Here is a 13539-nt window from a genome sequence, read left to right as displayed (position 1 = left end):
CTCTTGGTGAGGTACTTTTGTGGTCTTTCCAGCTGTTGGAAGTGTCTTGTGAGGTACATCCCAAATGGGGCATTGTACTCTATGGTGGGTCTAATGAGTGATGAGTAGAGGGGCACTATAACCTCTTTATTTCTAGATGCGAACCCTTTAGTAATTAGATGGGCCACATAGAAGAATTTCCTAACTACTTTGGCAATATGATTGTCAAAGGAGAGATTACTATCTACCTGGGTCCCCAGATCTCTTATTACCTCTTCTGTATTAAGGGGGCTGCCACCTATGTGGTAATTCGTGGGTGTTTTGTTTTTCCCAAACGGGATGCCTATGCATTTTTTGACATTTAGCTAGAGGCCATGACTTTGACACCAGGTGTCTGTCTCAGTAAGGCCCTTTTAGAGGATGTCCGTGTCAGCCAGAGAGTCAGTTATGACTCCCAGTTTGCAGTCATCGGCGAACTTGGTTAGCCATAGTCCTCCTGTGTTTGCCTGTACTTCTGGGAAGTATATGCCAAATAGTATGAGTCCCAGGACCGAGCCTTGCGGGACACCACTTGTGACTGGTTTAGAGTCGGACCTGGAGCCTGCTATTCTTACAGTGTGAGTTTTGTCTGTAAGCCAGTTGGCAACCCATCTCGTGACGTAGGGGTTAATTTTCAGGCTGGTGAGTTTTTCTGTAATACCCGAGTGGGGAATGGTGTCGAAAGCCTTGGCGAGGTCAAGGTTAGGCTGTGTGAGCCACCTTTCCCTCATCTATGGCCTTGGTGACTCTTGAAGAAGTCAACCAGGTTTAGTAGGCATGATCTGCCCTTAAACCCGAACTGGGTTGGGTCAAATGTTTGGAGGTTCCCAATGTCTTTGTTAATGAGTTCCATGATGATGCGCTCAATAGCCTTGCAGACCAGGCTAGTCAGGCTTATGGGGCAATAGTTACCAGGGTCAGTTGTGGCCCATCCTTTGTGGAGATAAATAGCCGTTGCTGTGCACCATTCTATGGGCATATAGCCTGTGGAGAGGCTGAGGTTGAACAGCATGTTTAGGTAGGGGGGTTAGTCTGTTCTGTTGTTTGTGCAAGACGCAGCCTGGGGCTTCATCTGGTCCCATTGTCGCTGTGTTTTTGGTTTTTGAAAGGGCTGTTTTCACCTGTGCGTCTGTGATTTTTGGGACACTACACTTTCCGGTATTGTTGTAGGCCCTTTTGGAGGTGAGAGGGGGGTGAAGTTTGCACTGAATCTGTCTGCCAGGATGTTGGCAATATCAGTAGGTTCAGTATATTTTGTGCTATTTTGCACTAGTTCAGTGCATATCTGCGAGTTGCCACTTAGATTCTTAATATAGCTGAAGAAGGCTTTGTGGTTATCTTTTGAATCTTTAGCTATTTTTCTTTCAAAGTTAGCCTTGGATGATTTCATGAGGGACCTTAGTTTCTTACTGATACTGATCAGGGATGTCTTTCCTTCTTGGGATTTGCTTTTTTTCTGAACTAGTTTCCTCCTGTTTATGGCAGGGGTCCACCAAACTGGTTTCCTTCTCTTAGAGGAGTGAGTCTTGGTTTTGCTAGCGATGGCACGATCCATGCATCCTTGTAGGCGCTCATAGAATGCATTTGTAAAGGTTTCTGCATCTTGGGCAGCGTTATCCTTTAGCATGGGGGCTGTGAAACTTACCACCTCTGTCTTATGTAAGGTGAAGTTTGCTTTAGAAAAGTTTTTTACTGTGGTTTCCATAATTGTGGGTGGTGGTGGGGTGTGGACATCCAGAGTGATTAGTTTATGGTCTGATCTAACCAGTGACGGGTTGACTTTTGGCGTGGAACACCTGTCACCCATGTTGGTGATGACCAGGTCCTATGTTTTCACCTCTGTTAGGGGAGATTACCAGCTGATCCAGGGCATTTGAGTTGATGAATTCCAGGAAGTGCTGGGCCTGGGAGTTTGTATTAGAGTAGTTTTCCCAGTGAATGGTAGGGTAATTAAAATCGCCCAATATCAGGGTGTTCGGTAGGACCTTCATGTTTTCCAGTGTCTCCAGAAAGGTGGAGTGGTGGTCTTGGGTCATGGAGAGTGATCTGTAGCAGGCCACAATTTGCATTGCAGATTTGCCCGATGTTAGTTGCACATGGATGATCTTAGAGGTATCATGTTGCGCCACTAACTTGGAGGTGTAGGTATCCTTGATAAATATGGAAACACCCCCTCCTTTTGTGTTTCAGTCCTTGTTCTGTGGCTGAAAAGTGTGGTATGAGTTGTAGCCTGGTAGTGCTGGGGTGCTATCTGGAGCCTTGAACCAGGTTTCAGTCACTGCACAGATGTTGATGTTCTCCATACTGAGAATGCTTCGAGCATGTGAATTTTGAGATTTAAACTCCTGGCGTTGAGTAGCATAACCCTCAGTTTTTTGTTAATTGTGCTGTTTAGGGAGGTGGGTTTGACATTTGAGCCTTGCCTAAAAAAGGCACTGTGGGGGCAGCAAGAGCCTTGGCCAGTATTCGAAGGCCTAGGGGGTGACAGGTGCAAGCTGCCTCTTGCAAAGCAACGTGGCTTGTCGAGCATGTCGTCCCAGGCTGACAGACACTGGATCTCCTTTAAATGACACCAGAAGCTTAGCCAGTTGTTGAAATTGATAATTTTTTCTTTATACTGAGGTATCATTCTTGGTGAGGGCAGGATGCTACTCAGGGTCAGGGTCATACCAGCCTGGGCTGCATGATCAGAGAGCTCTTCCATGTCTCTTTTCATGCAGTCCAGGGAGGTACGTCTCAGGTCATTCACACCAACATGAACAGAGTCATATTTGTACTTATTCTGGAGTGACCTGAGTGCTTGTGTCATGTGGCTGATTCTGGCTCCCGGCAGGCAGCTAACGGTAACCTTCTGCTTGTCCAGCCTAGTGAGTAGGACATCAGTGTGCCTGACTATAGAGTCCCCTATTACTAGTGTGTTAGGCATGTTATTTCGCCTTAAGGGCTGTGATTGTGCGGCACACTGATTTTGTGTTTTATGTGTTGTCTGGTTTGTGACGGGAGGTGCAGGTTGTTTGGGTGTCTGCTTTGGAGGTGTCTAATGCTTTTGCAGGTTTTTATTTAGAGCCTACGAGTAGGATTTTGTCTATCTATGTGTATTTTTTTGCCAGTGCTGTTTTAGTAGGTCTTGTGCAGCCAGAGGTGTGGTGCAAGTGTTAACCTTCTCCTCTTGACTGTCTGTTCCAGTCTTGGGTGGAGACAGCTTAGCTTCCAGTTTGGCTGTATAATTGTCTCTCTCACATATGTTAATGTTTTGTGGTAGGAGGAGAGGGTTGTCTGTGTACATGAGGCAGCTGTAACATTGCCTCAGGATACCCAGATTCACCAGCTGGACTGGAGAGTACACCTGAAATTGTCCTTTGGTCATGCCTGAATAGTAGGATGAGCTGCTTAGTCGCTTGGTTGATGAGGGGTGAATAAAGAGCGGTTGCCCTGCTGTGCAATCAGTGTCAGGGTATATTAGTGCTTGCTATTACGTCTGAGCAAGTGCTAGGCTGTATGATGCTTTTTGAGTGCTTATGTTGAGAGTTAGACTTGTTTCAATGGAAAAACTGAAGAGGAGACTTAGTGGAGCCGGGAATAATTTAACCGTAGCTAACTGGCGCTGCCCTATGCGCAAAACCATGCAAACGCGGTTTTTATAGCTATGAAATAGAAATTAGCCCAAAATGGCCAATAAACTACTAACTTCTGGGCTGGAACCACTCCTCCAGGGACAGATAGGTTGCTCAAAGCTCCCCTCTCTCACAGGTGAACAGAGAAACTTCCTTCCATCCAAGTAAGGTATGGGCAACTCAGAAAATAGTATCACAGCCCTGAATTCAGCACTAGCCTGTAAACTGGACTATACTAGCTTAGAAAGGCAGGAAACAATAATTTTTTTTGTTTTTTGCTTTTTTGAAAGGATAAGGCAAAAACAGTAAAAGAAATACACTTAAAACAGCTTTAAACGATTACAAACTATCAGAAAAGGCTATCGCACTTTAGTGTGTAGCCTACAACAGTTAAATTATTTAAACAAAAAAACAACTTTTTAAAAGTGCATGCAGTCAAATAAGTACAATATGTGAAAAAAAACAAGTTTTTAAATCACAATAAATGCTGGAAAATCTGCGTTTAGGCAGAAAGCAGTTAAGTACAGCAAGAAAGTACAGAAAACTGATACTTAATCACTCCAAAGTCTCTCTTCTAAGCTAGAAGGCTTGTATCAGTTTAAAGCTTTCTAGTGCTACCCAGTAGGTTAGTTACAGAAAAGATGGAAAACAAGCGCAGCTGTGGTCTTTTAAATCAGAAAGTTGAAAGAGACAGACAAACTGTCCAAATGGTCAATAAAAGTACAGTTTTGTACCTACCATAAATGTAGATGTTCGAAGATCCACATTGCTGCAGTCCTTACACTTGGGTAGTCCGCTGTCCTCGGTCGGCCCGAATATCAAAGTATTAGGCTGACGTCGGTCAAGGCGCTTAAGACTGACATCAGGACGTCAGGGTACAAATGCGCATGACCGACGTCATATCCTCAGTCTTTTCTTGCCCCAGATGTCAGAAGACCCTAAAAGGAAAGGTCAAAACCAAAAGACAGCAAAAAACAACCAACCACCCTTGCACTAATCATATGTACAATATATACACTATCCACAATATTCACAACCCAACCCACACAACCGCCTCTAACTACAGAGGGGAAGGAGGGAGGGTAAATTGGACTGCAGCAATGTGGATCTTCGAACATCTACATTTATGGTAGGTACAAAACTGTACTATGTTCTTCATCTCACATTGCTGCAGTCCTTACACTTGGGTAGAATCCCAAAGCAGAGGTAAGGGAGGATGGCAAAACTATAAAGCAGTAGGAGCTGCCAACATGCCCTGTAAAATTGCAGTGGCAAAACCAGCCCTAGATTTAGAGTAAAGTGGAAGGTGGTAATGCTTAGAGAAAGTATGCACTGAACTCCAAGTAGCTGCCTCCAAAATATCTTTAGTTGCCACCCCCCTCAAAAAAGCTGTAGAAGTGGCAGTAGCCCTAGTGGAATGAGGCCTAATCCCAGCTGGAATCTCCTTACCATGATGGGAATAACAGAAAGCAATACAAAACCCAATCCACTTAGAAATAGTTTGTTTTGACACAGGCTTGCCCTGAGAACTCAAAGCAAAAGAAACAAATAACTGCTGAGACTGCCTGAATCCTTTAGTTCTGCTCAAATAATATCGCAACTGCCTGTGTATATCCAAAGTGTGCAAAATCTTTTCCCCTTTATTTTGGGGTTTGCATAAAAGTAGGCAAATGAATAGTTTGGTTTAAAGCCACACTAGAAACCACTTTAGGCATAAAGGAAGGATTAGTACCTTAAAGATACCCTATCCTTATGGAAAATTAAGAAAGGCTCAACCGCCATAAGGGCCTGTAATTCAGAAACCCTTCTCGCAGAGGTAATGGCCAACAAAACCGCAGTCTTCCATGATAAATATTTCAACTCGGCAGTAGCTGCAGGCTCAAAAGGTTGTAGAGTGAGTTTCTCCAACACAAAATTGAGATCCCAAGCAGGAGTAGGAGCTCACGTGGGGGTCTTATATTCTTTGCCCCTCTAAGGAATTGCTTAAACAAAGGATGAGAAAACAATGGTGGGTCACAGTCATAGTGAGCAGAAATTGCTGCAGCATGAACCTTAATAGAAGAGAAGGACAAGCCTTTGTCCAGTAACTCAGTAAGATATTGAAGAGCCACACTTAAATTAGGCTGAGAAACATCAAATTCCTTTGCTGTACTCCAAAATAAAAATCTCTTCCATTTATCTGCGTACACTTTCCTTGTACTAGGCCTTCTGGCCTCCAAAATAACATTCAAAACTTGCTGAGGAAGCTGAGACCCTCCAGGGTTTAAAACAGAATATGCCAGGCTGTTAGATGAAGAGAGTGAAGTTTGACATTGAGTAAATGACTGTTCTCCTGAGACAGCAGGTGTGGAATCGAAGGCAAAGGCCATGGAGGCTCCCGTACCAGACTTCTCAGTAATGGGTACCAGTGCTGTCGAGGCCAATCTGGAGCTATTAAAATCATCTTTGGCTTGTCCTGTCTGACCTTCAGGAGTACCTTTGGGAGGAGAGGCAGAGGTGGAAAGGCATATACATGAAGATTTCTCCAATTGAATGAAAGAGCATCCACTTTCCAAGCTGTGGGATGAAACCTTTTTGTGCAAAACTTTGGCAGCTGGTAGTTTAGTGGAGAAGCGAACAGATCTATGTCTGGAGTTCCCCATAACACTGTCAATTTCTGAAATACATGAGGATCCATTTTCCACTCGTGGGGATCCATAATTTGTCTGCTCAACACATCTGCTAAGGAGTTCTGTGCTCCCGGCAGAAACCTTGCCTGAAGATTCAGCTGTAAACTGAGAGCAGTCTCCCACAAAATCATTGCTTGTCTGCATAGAGGATAAGAATCGTTCCCCTTGCTTGTTGATGTACCACATGACAGTTGTGTTGTCTGTTAGAACCAACACCTGCCCTGGAAGAAGTAAATCCTTGAAAGCTATTAATGCAAATTGGACTGCTAACATCTCCTTCAGGTTGATATGTAGATGTTGAAGTCTGGCAGGCCACGTGTCTTGTACCCACTTTCCATTTAGATGAGCTCCCCAAGCTTTGTCTGAGGCATCTGTCGTTAGAATCTGACTCGCCTCTGGTCGGGTCACAGAGAGTCCCTTGTTTAGGTGACATTCCTGAGCCCCCCACAAAAACTCCTTTTGAATGCAAGGTATTATCTGAATGACAGTGTCCATATCTTGGCAGTGCTGTGTCCATACATTTTTGAGATACCATTGTAGCTTCCTCATATGCAGTTTGGCATTGGGAAGCACCAGAATACAAGATGACATGAACCCCAAGGCTTGAAGGACTGTCCTTGCAGTCAGCCTGGACTGATGAGACAATTGATGGAAGTAGAGAGAAAGATTCTTTTGTTTGTCCGGGGTCAAAAAGGCCATCTGGGATGCTGTATTCACTCTCACACCCAGAAAGCACATGTCCTGAGAGGGTACTAGACTGGACTTTATTTCATTCACAGAATACCCCAGGCATCTTAGCACTGCTATCACATACTGTAAATGATGAAGAAGTTCGTCCTTTTCTTGGGCCAGAATCAGGCAATCGTCCAAATAAGGATAGATCTGTATTCCTCTTAGCCTGAAGAAAGCTATAACTGGAGCCAGAACTTTCGTGAACACTGTGGGCGCAGTAGATAAGCCAAAGGGCAATGCAGAGAACTGATAATGAGAAGTCCCAGCCCGAAAACGCAAATACTTCCTGCAACTGAGCCTGATAGGAACATGAAGGTAAGCCTCCTTGAGATCCAGAGTCACCATCCAGTGATCTTTGCCCAGCAGAGGCAAAAGCTGTTGTAACGTCAACATTTTGAACTTGGGAATGTCCAGATATGTGTTGAGGATAGATAAATCCAAAATTGGTCTCCACGTGTTCCCCTTCTTTGGTACTAGGAACAGGCGAGAATAAAATCCTAGGCCCACTTCTGGTAGAGGGACCGGTTGTATGGCCCCTATCTGAAGTAGCAGAGAAATTTGTTTGTGAGCCTCTAGTCTTTGCTGAGGAGGAACGTCTGGCATGCCTTTGAAAGGAGGCAAGGTATGGAAATAAAACTTGTAACCTTGGTGTATGATATCCAATACCCATCTGTCTTGAGTAATCAAACTCCAATTTTCCTTGAAGAGTGCCAACCTCCCTCCCAAAGGTGCTGCCAGGCAAGAAGGATCTGGCAGCTGAAAAGGTAGGTCATTGGGCCTGTTTACGAAAGGACTGGCCCCTGCCCTCACCGAAGACTGTGCAGGTGAACTCCCGTTCTAGGTCTGAAGGAACTCTGAGCTCTGCCCCTACCACGTCTAGATCTACCCCTAGACTGAGAATCATAAGAAGGATACGTCCACCCCTTAGCAGGCCAATTCCTACTAAACTTTGGAGGCTGAACTTGCAAAAAATCCTTAACAGCCTGCATAGACTTAGCCTTGTCTTCCATTTTCTTCAAGACTGACTCCACAGGTGAACCAAACAACACATCAGACTGTAAAGGAGCATCCAAAATCCTTGTCTTAACATGGTCAGATAAATTCTGATCCCTCAGCCAGGCGTGCCTGCGAAGAACTGAACCAGTGGCAGCCACCCTAGACGAGGCCTGTATAGCATCAAAACCACATTGCAAAGAATGCTTACCCACCTGTTCCGAGACATGCACCAAATCTTGTAATTCTTTACACTCAATGCCTTCCGCCAGAGCATCTACCTTAGACTTCAATTGAGAAAGAAGATAGTTTTGATATTTCAACATGTGAAACTGGCAATTCAAAGCCCTCATAGCTAAGGTGGAGGAAGTATAGACTTTCTTTCCCCATCTATCCAAAGCTCTGGCCTCTTTATCTGGAGGAACCGGATTTTTTACAACAGAGGCCTTGACACCCTTAGGTCCCTGACTAACAGTTTCTGGGTCCGCCCTAGGACTCTTATAAAGATATTTATGAGCCTCAGGCACCCTGTAATACCTATCCGGTTTAACAGGAGCAGGAGGCAAAGAATCAGGATTAAGTGAAGCCTCTGCAAACACATCTTCCACAACATCCAGAACAGGTGGTATAGCCAAAGGCCTATGCTGGGGTAAAAGCAAAATTCCCTAAGCCTTTTCCTGGAATCAGAGAAGTCCTGACCTTCCCACTTAAAATGCTCCCTCATGGAATGAAGAGTCTCTGAAAAGAAAAATCCTCTGGAGGAGAAGCAGAAGGAGTGAATCATCTGCATCAGAATCAGAATAAGGAGAGTACTCCTGCAAGTCTTCAGTCAAGACTCTGAAACATCCGAAGCCTGCTCAAAACTCCCCAACTCTGGTTCCACCCTAGGCCTCTTATCAGGAGGGGCAAAGAACCTCTAATCAAAGTAATTAAATCTTCTGCCATTTTAAGCATGTGCTTCTTGGGCACAGATCCTGTTGAACTAGGAGTGACACCAACAGAAGCTAAACCTGGCCTGCCTCTGGGAGAAGCCTTGGAAACAGAAGGAGAGGGCCTAACCACCCTAGGAAGGGAGGGAGTACAGTAACCTGAGAAGCCCCTTCAGCCTGACCTGCCTCCTGAGAGGCCACATCCTGCAATATCAAAGTCTCCCCCTGGGGCTCCAGAGAAGCCTCCGGCGGAACCACCGGTTCCACTGGCGCCTCTAAAGAACCCCCGTCCGCTACGGACGACTCTTCTTGCCTGGGTTTAGCTGCTTTGTCTTTGCGCTTCTTCGAAGAAGCGGGCGTCGGAGTATCCGACGGCATATTATAATTGCACCGCTTCCCGAAGACCAACCTGGCACAATCTAACCTTCGCTTAATAGTGCGCTTATTGAACCTAGCACAAAAGCGACACCCAACAACGTTGTGCTCAGGCCCCAAACAAGGAATACACAAAGTATGATAATCTCTATGCGGTATCTGCTTCCCACAAGAAATACAGTTATTCACTTTTTCTGACATCCGGTAAACCACTGAGGCAAGAAAAAACTAAAATATTCCCAACGGGGTACTTAGCCAACTTTGACTCGGTCTGAAACTCCGAATTCGAAAAATTTCAGAACGCCGAACGGCACTTGCAACGCTGCTTCTGCATCGGACCATGCGGCAAAAAAGACTGAGGATATGACGTCGGTCATGCGCATTTGTACCCTGACGTCCTGATGTCAGTCTTAAGCGCCTTGACCGACGTCAGCCTAATACTTTGATATTCGGGCCGACCGAGGACAGCGGACTACCCAAGTGTAAGGACTGCAGCAATGTGAGATGAAGAACATCTACAATTTCTGGGCCAAGAACCTCTCCTCTCGTGGTAGATAGGCTACCTAGTGCTTACCACTCCCACTGATAAGCTAGAAGATTTTCCTTCAACACAGAAAGGCTTGCGGGGCTCAGAAGCTTACCAACAGTCCTGGAATACAGCAACTCTGTATCTGGACAAGGGTAGTTACAGGAAAGGTGGGAAGCAGGCGCAAGTGCGGCTTTCAAACCCGAAAGTTGAAAGAGATGGAAAAAAACTGCTCAGACAGCCAGTAGCTACAATTTTTGGGCCAGGGACCATTCCTCTTGTGGTAGATAGGCTATCTGATGCTTACCACTCACACTGATAAGGTAGAAGGCTTCCCTCCAACATGGAAAGACTTGGAGGGCTCAGAAGCTTACAAAAGAGTCTTGGATACAGCAAATCTGCACCTGGACTAGACTAGTAACAGGAAAGGCAGGAAACAAACTCAAACACAGGCTTTTAAATCAGAAGATTGAAAGAGATGGAAAAGCTTCCCAGACAGCCAATAAATTATCATTTCTGGGCCAGAAACCACTCTTCCTGTGGTAGATAGGGTACCTAGTGCTTACCACTCCCACTGATAAGCTAGAAGGCTTCTCTCCAATACAGAAGGTCTTGGGAGGCTCAGAAGCTTACCAACAGTCCTGGATACAGCAAATCTGTACATGGACTACACCAGTTGTAGGAAAGGCGGGGACCAAACGCAAAACGGGCTTTTAACCAGAAAGTAGAAAGAACTACAATTTCAGGGCCAAAACCCACTCTTCCCATGGGTAGATAGGCTACCAAGTGCTTACCACTCCCACTGATAAGCTAGAAGGCTTCCCTCCAACACAGAAAGGCTTGGAGGGCTCAGAAGCTTACTAACAGTCCTGGATACAGCAAGTCTGTATCTGGACTTGACTAATTACAGGAAACAAGCTTAGAATTTTTTTTTTTTTTTTTTTTACAGAAAAGCAGCTAAAACAGCAGTAAATACAATTCATATTGCAGTGCAGGCCAGCACACCCGAGTGTGTAGCAACACTACGGCAAATACAGTTCAAATAAATGCTATTAAATTAACAAATGACTAAAAAACAAGTGCAGAAGGCAGTAATTTAGAAGGCTACTAACAAGCAGTAGTAAACGCAGAGTAAGAGCGACTGAACAGATAACAGCACGCAGAAGAGCAACTAAGACAGCTACAGTAAGCGCAGCTGAATAAAAAAAAAAAAAAAAAATATATATATATATATATATATATATATATATTTTTTTTTTTTTTTTTTTTTTTTTTTTGAAGGAGGGAACAGAGCAGGATTAAGAGGCTACAGGGGTTGTCCTTCCCAAATGCTCTCTTTGTACACAGTAGGGGTGCCCGAAATCAGAATATGACCTCACTGCACTCAGTTGACTGAGCAAATGAGATGGTCCCAGAAGGAGTATCCAAATACAAATCTACAAGAGGGGCAGGCAATTTCAAAGCCACCAAGATTAACACAAAAACAAAAACAGTGAGGGTGGGGAGCTAACTGGAGAGAGACCGCCACAACTTCAGTTGAGTTAATATTCAGTTAAAAACACAAATAAATAAATTAAATACAGTACTATATAAAAAAGAGCAGTTTCAGGTAGATGTTACCCAGCCAAAGCTCAGATATTAAGCAGAGATAACTCAAAATGTACCACTTATATAAGGCAGGACAAAATATCAGTGATGAGGTGAAACTACCCCCCAGTGCTATCAGTGACTTCACAGAAATTCTAACAAGTACTCTGTAGAGAGACAGCCACAACTTCAGTTGAGTTAATACTCAGTGAAAAACACAAATAAATAAATACAGTACTATATGAAAAAGAGCAGATAAAAGTTTACTTAAATTCACTTATACATCCGGTTGATTTCAGGTAGATGTTAGCCAGCCAAAGCTCAGATATTAAGCCATAACTTTAAAGGAATGCTAGAATAAGTATATATAATTCTGTTACGCCTGTGCCCTGGCCCAGCAATCAAGGAGCCTCAGTCCTTACTATTAATACCAGAGAGGGCGTCTCATATAGGAGAAAAGGATAACAAATACAAATGCACACAGTAAAGTGCAGTTTCCCTTAAGAGCACACAGAGATCACAGTCAGTCTGGGGCTCGTCTCTCCCTTGCTCCCCAGGTCCCCCAATAAGACTCTCCACTGGCACAGCTATAGGGTCCAGATCTCGGCCTAGCTGGCAAGCTAACATCCAGTACTCTCTGTGTCCAGCCAGTGCTTTAGTGTCCCTGCCTAAGTAGGGACACACACACACACACACACACACACACACACACACACACACACACACACACACTTTGAGATAAGTATTTATACAACTTCACAGACACTCTTGGGAAAGGCTGACACAGATTCTCTAGCTGTGCCCCTATAACCAGACTACACAGTAGTAATTCCTGCCACCCCCAGCTAATAACTATCAGCTACCCAAAGGCCCTTAAAAGGGTGTCCAGTTATTACTGTGCAATATTATTATCCAATTGGTAAGTGTGACTAAACAGTCTTAAGGCTTATTAAAGTGGCTTTGTACAATAAATTCTATAAATATACAATGTACTCTAGAGGTCAACTTATCTCTACATAAACCAGCCACAGTTAAAAGGTTTTAAAATATTTAATAATAAATAATTAAAACTACAAGACAATACTACTACACCACAGTGGCATTCAAGAGTTCAGAGATCACACAGAAACTTAAAATAATTCAGTAGTACAGTTCTGACATAACAGAATAACACTTAGTCTAATCTTTTCTAATGCCTAGCTAGTGCTACAAGAAAACATACTTCTAAAGTAACTTATTTACATAGAGCATAAGCAGTGCTGAGTTGGATAGTCAGACAAAATGATTACGGTCTCTCTCTCTCAGCAATATTTTGTGAAATCACTAACAAACATTTCTGCTGGGCCCTCCCAGATTACATCATTTTGGCGCTTAGGTTCCCAGTATACACATTACATCATTTTGGCACTTAGCCCGGGGTTCCCAGGCCCAACAGGCAACATTATGTAGCAAGGTAACACCTGCTCAGGAATCTGCAACACTAAAAGACATTTCACGTGTACACTCTAGTAATTATTCCTTAAGTTAAAACAATAGAAAGAATGTGCTAGCCCAGACAGACTGACTCCAAGCTCTAGTGATCACAAGGATCAAAGGATAGATTTGAAATAATTTTAACTTCAAAAGAAAGATTTGAAATGCTTGACTTAGTTTTCCTTACAGCAGATGAGAAGAGGGTTAGGACTGTGGTAGTGAGGTTCGGAACTTTAAATGTTGGCAGTATGACTGTTGTAGGGAGAGAGCTAGCTGATATGATGGACAGAAGGAAAGTTGGTATATTGTGTGTGCAAGAGACCAGATGGAAGGGAAGCAAGGCTAGGTGTATCGGAGGCTGGTTCAAATTGTTTTATCATGGTGTGGATGGGAGGAGAAATGGCGTAGGGGTTATCCTGAAGGAACAGTATGCTAAGAGTGTTTTGGAGGTGAAAAGAGTGTTGGATAGAGTGATGTTTATGAAGGTGGAAATTGATGGTGTAATGTTGAATGTTGTTAGTGCATATGCTCCACAAGTTGGGTGTGTGATGGATGAGAAAGAAAACTTTTGGAGCGAGTTGGATGAAGGGTTGATGACTGTACCCAAGGGTGAGAGAGTGGTG

At 44.0% G+C, this 13539-nt stretch overlaps 1 protein-coding gene across 1 annotated transcript in view; it reads left to right on the top strand.

Annotated features, from left to right (window-relative positions):
* DNAAF9 (dynein axonemal assembly factor 9) overlaps positions 1-13539 on the top strand; it is a 2711795-nt gene that overhangs the window by 653955 nt on the left and 2044301 nt on the right. The gene's annotated exons all lie outside the window — the stretch shown is intronic.

This window comes from Protopterus annectens, chromosome 2.part2, assembly GCF_019279795.1.
Source record: "Protopterus annectens isolate FY-2018-M chromosome 2.part2, PAN1.0, whole genome shotgun sequence".
Classification (NCBI taxonomy): domain Eukaryota; kingdom Metazoa; phylum Chordata; order Ceratodontiformes; family Protopteridae; genus Protopterus; species Protopterus annectens.
Note: the sequence above shows the minus strand (reverse complement) of the source record. Positions and strands in the feature narration are given on the sequence as shown.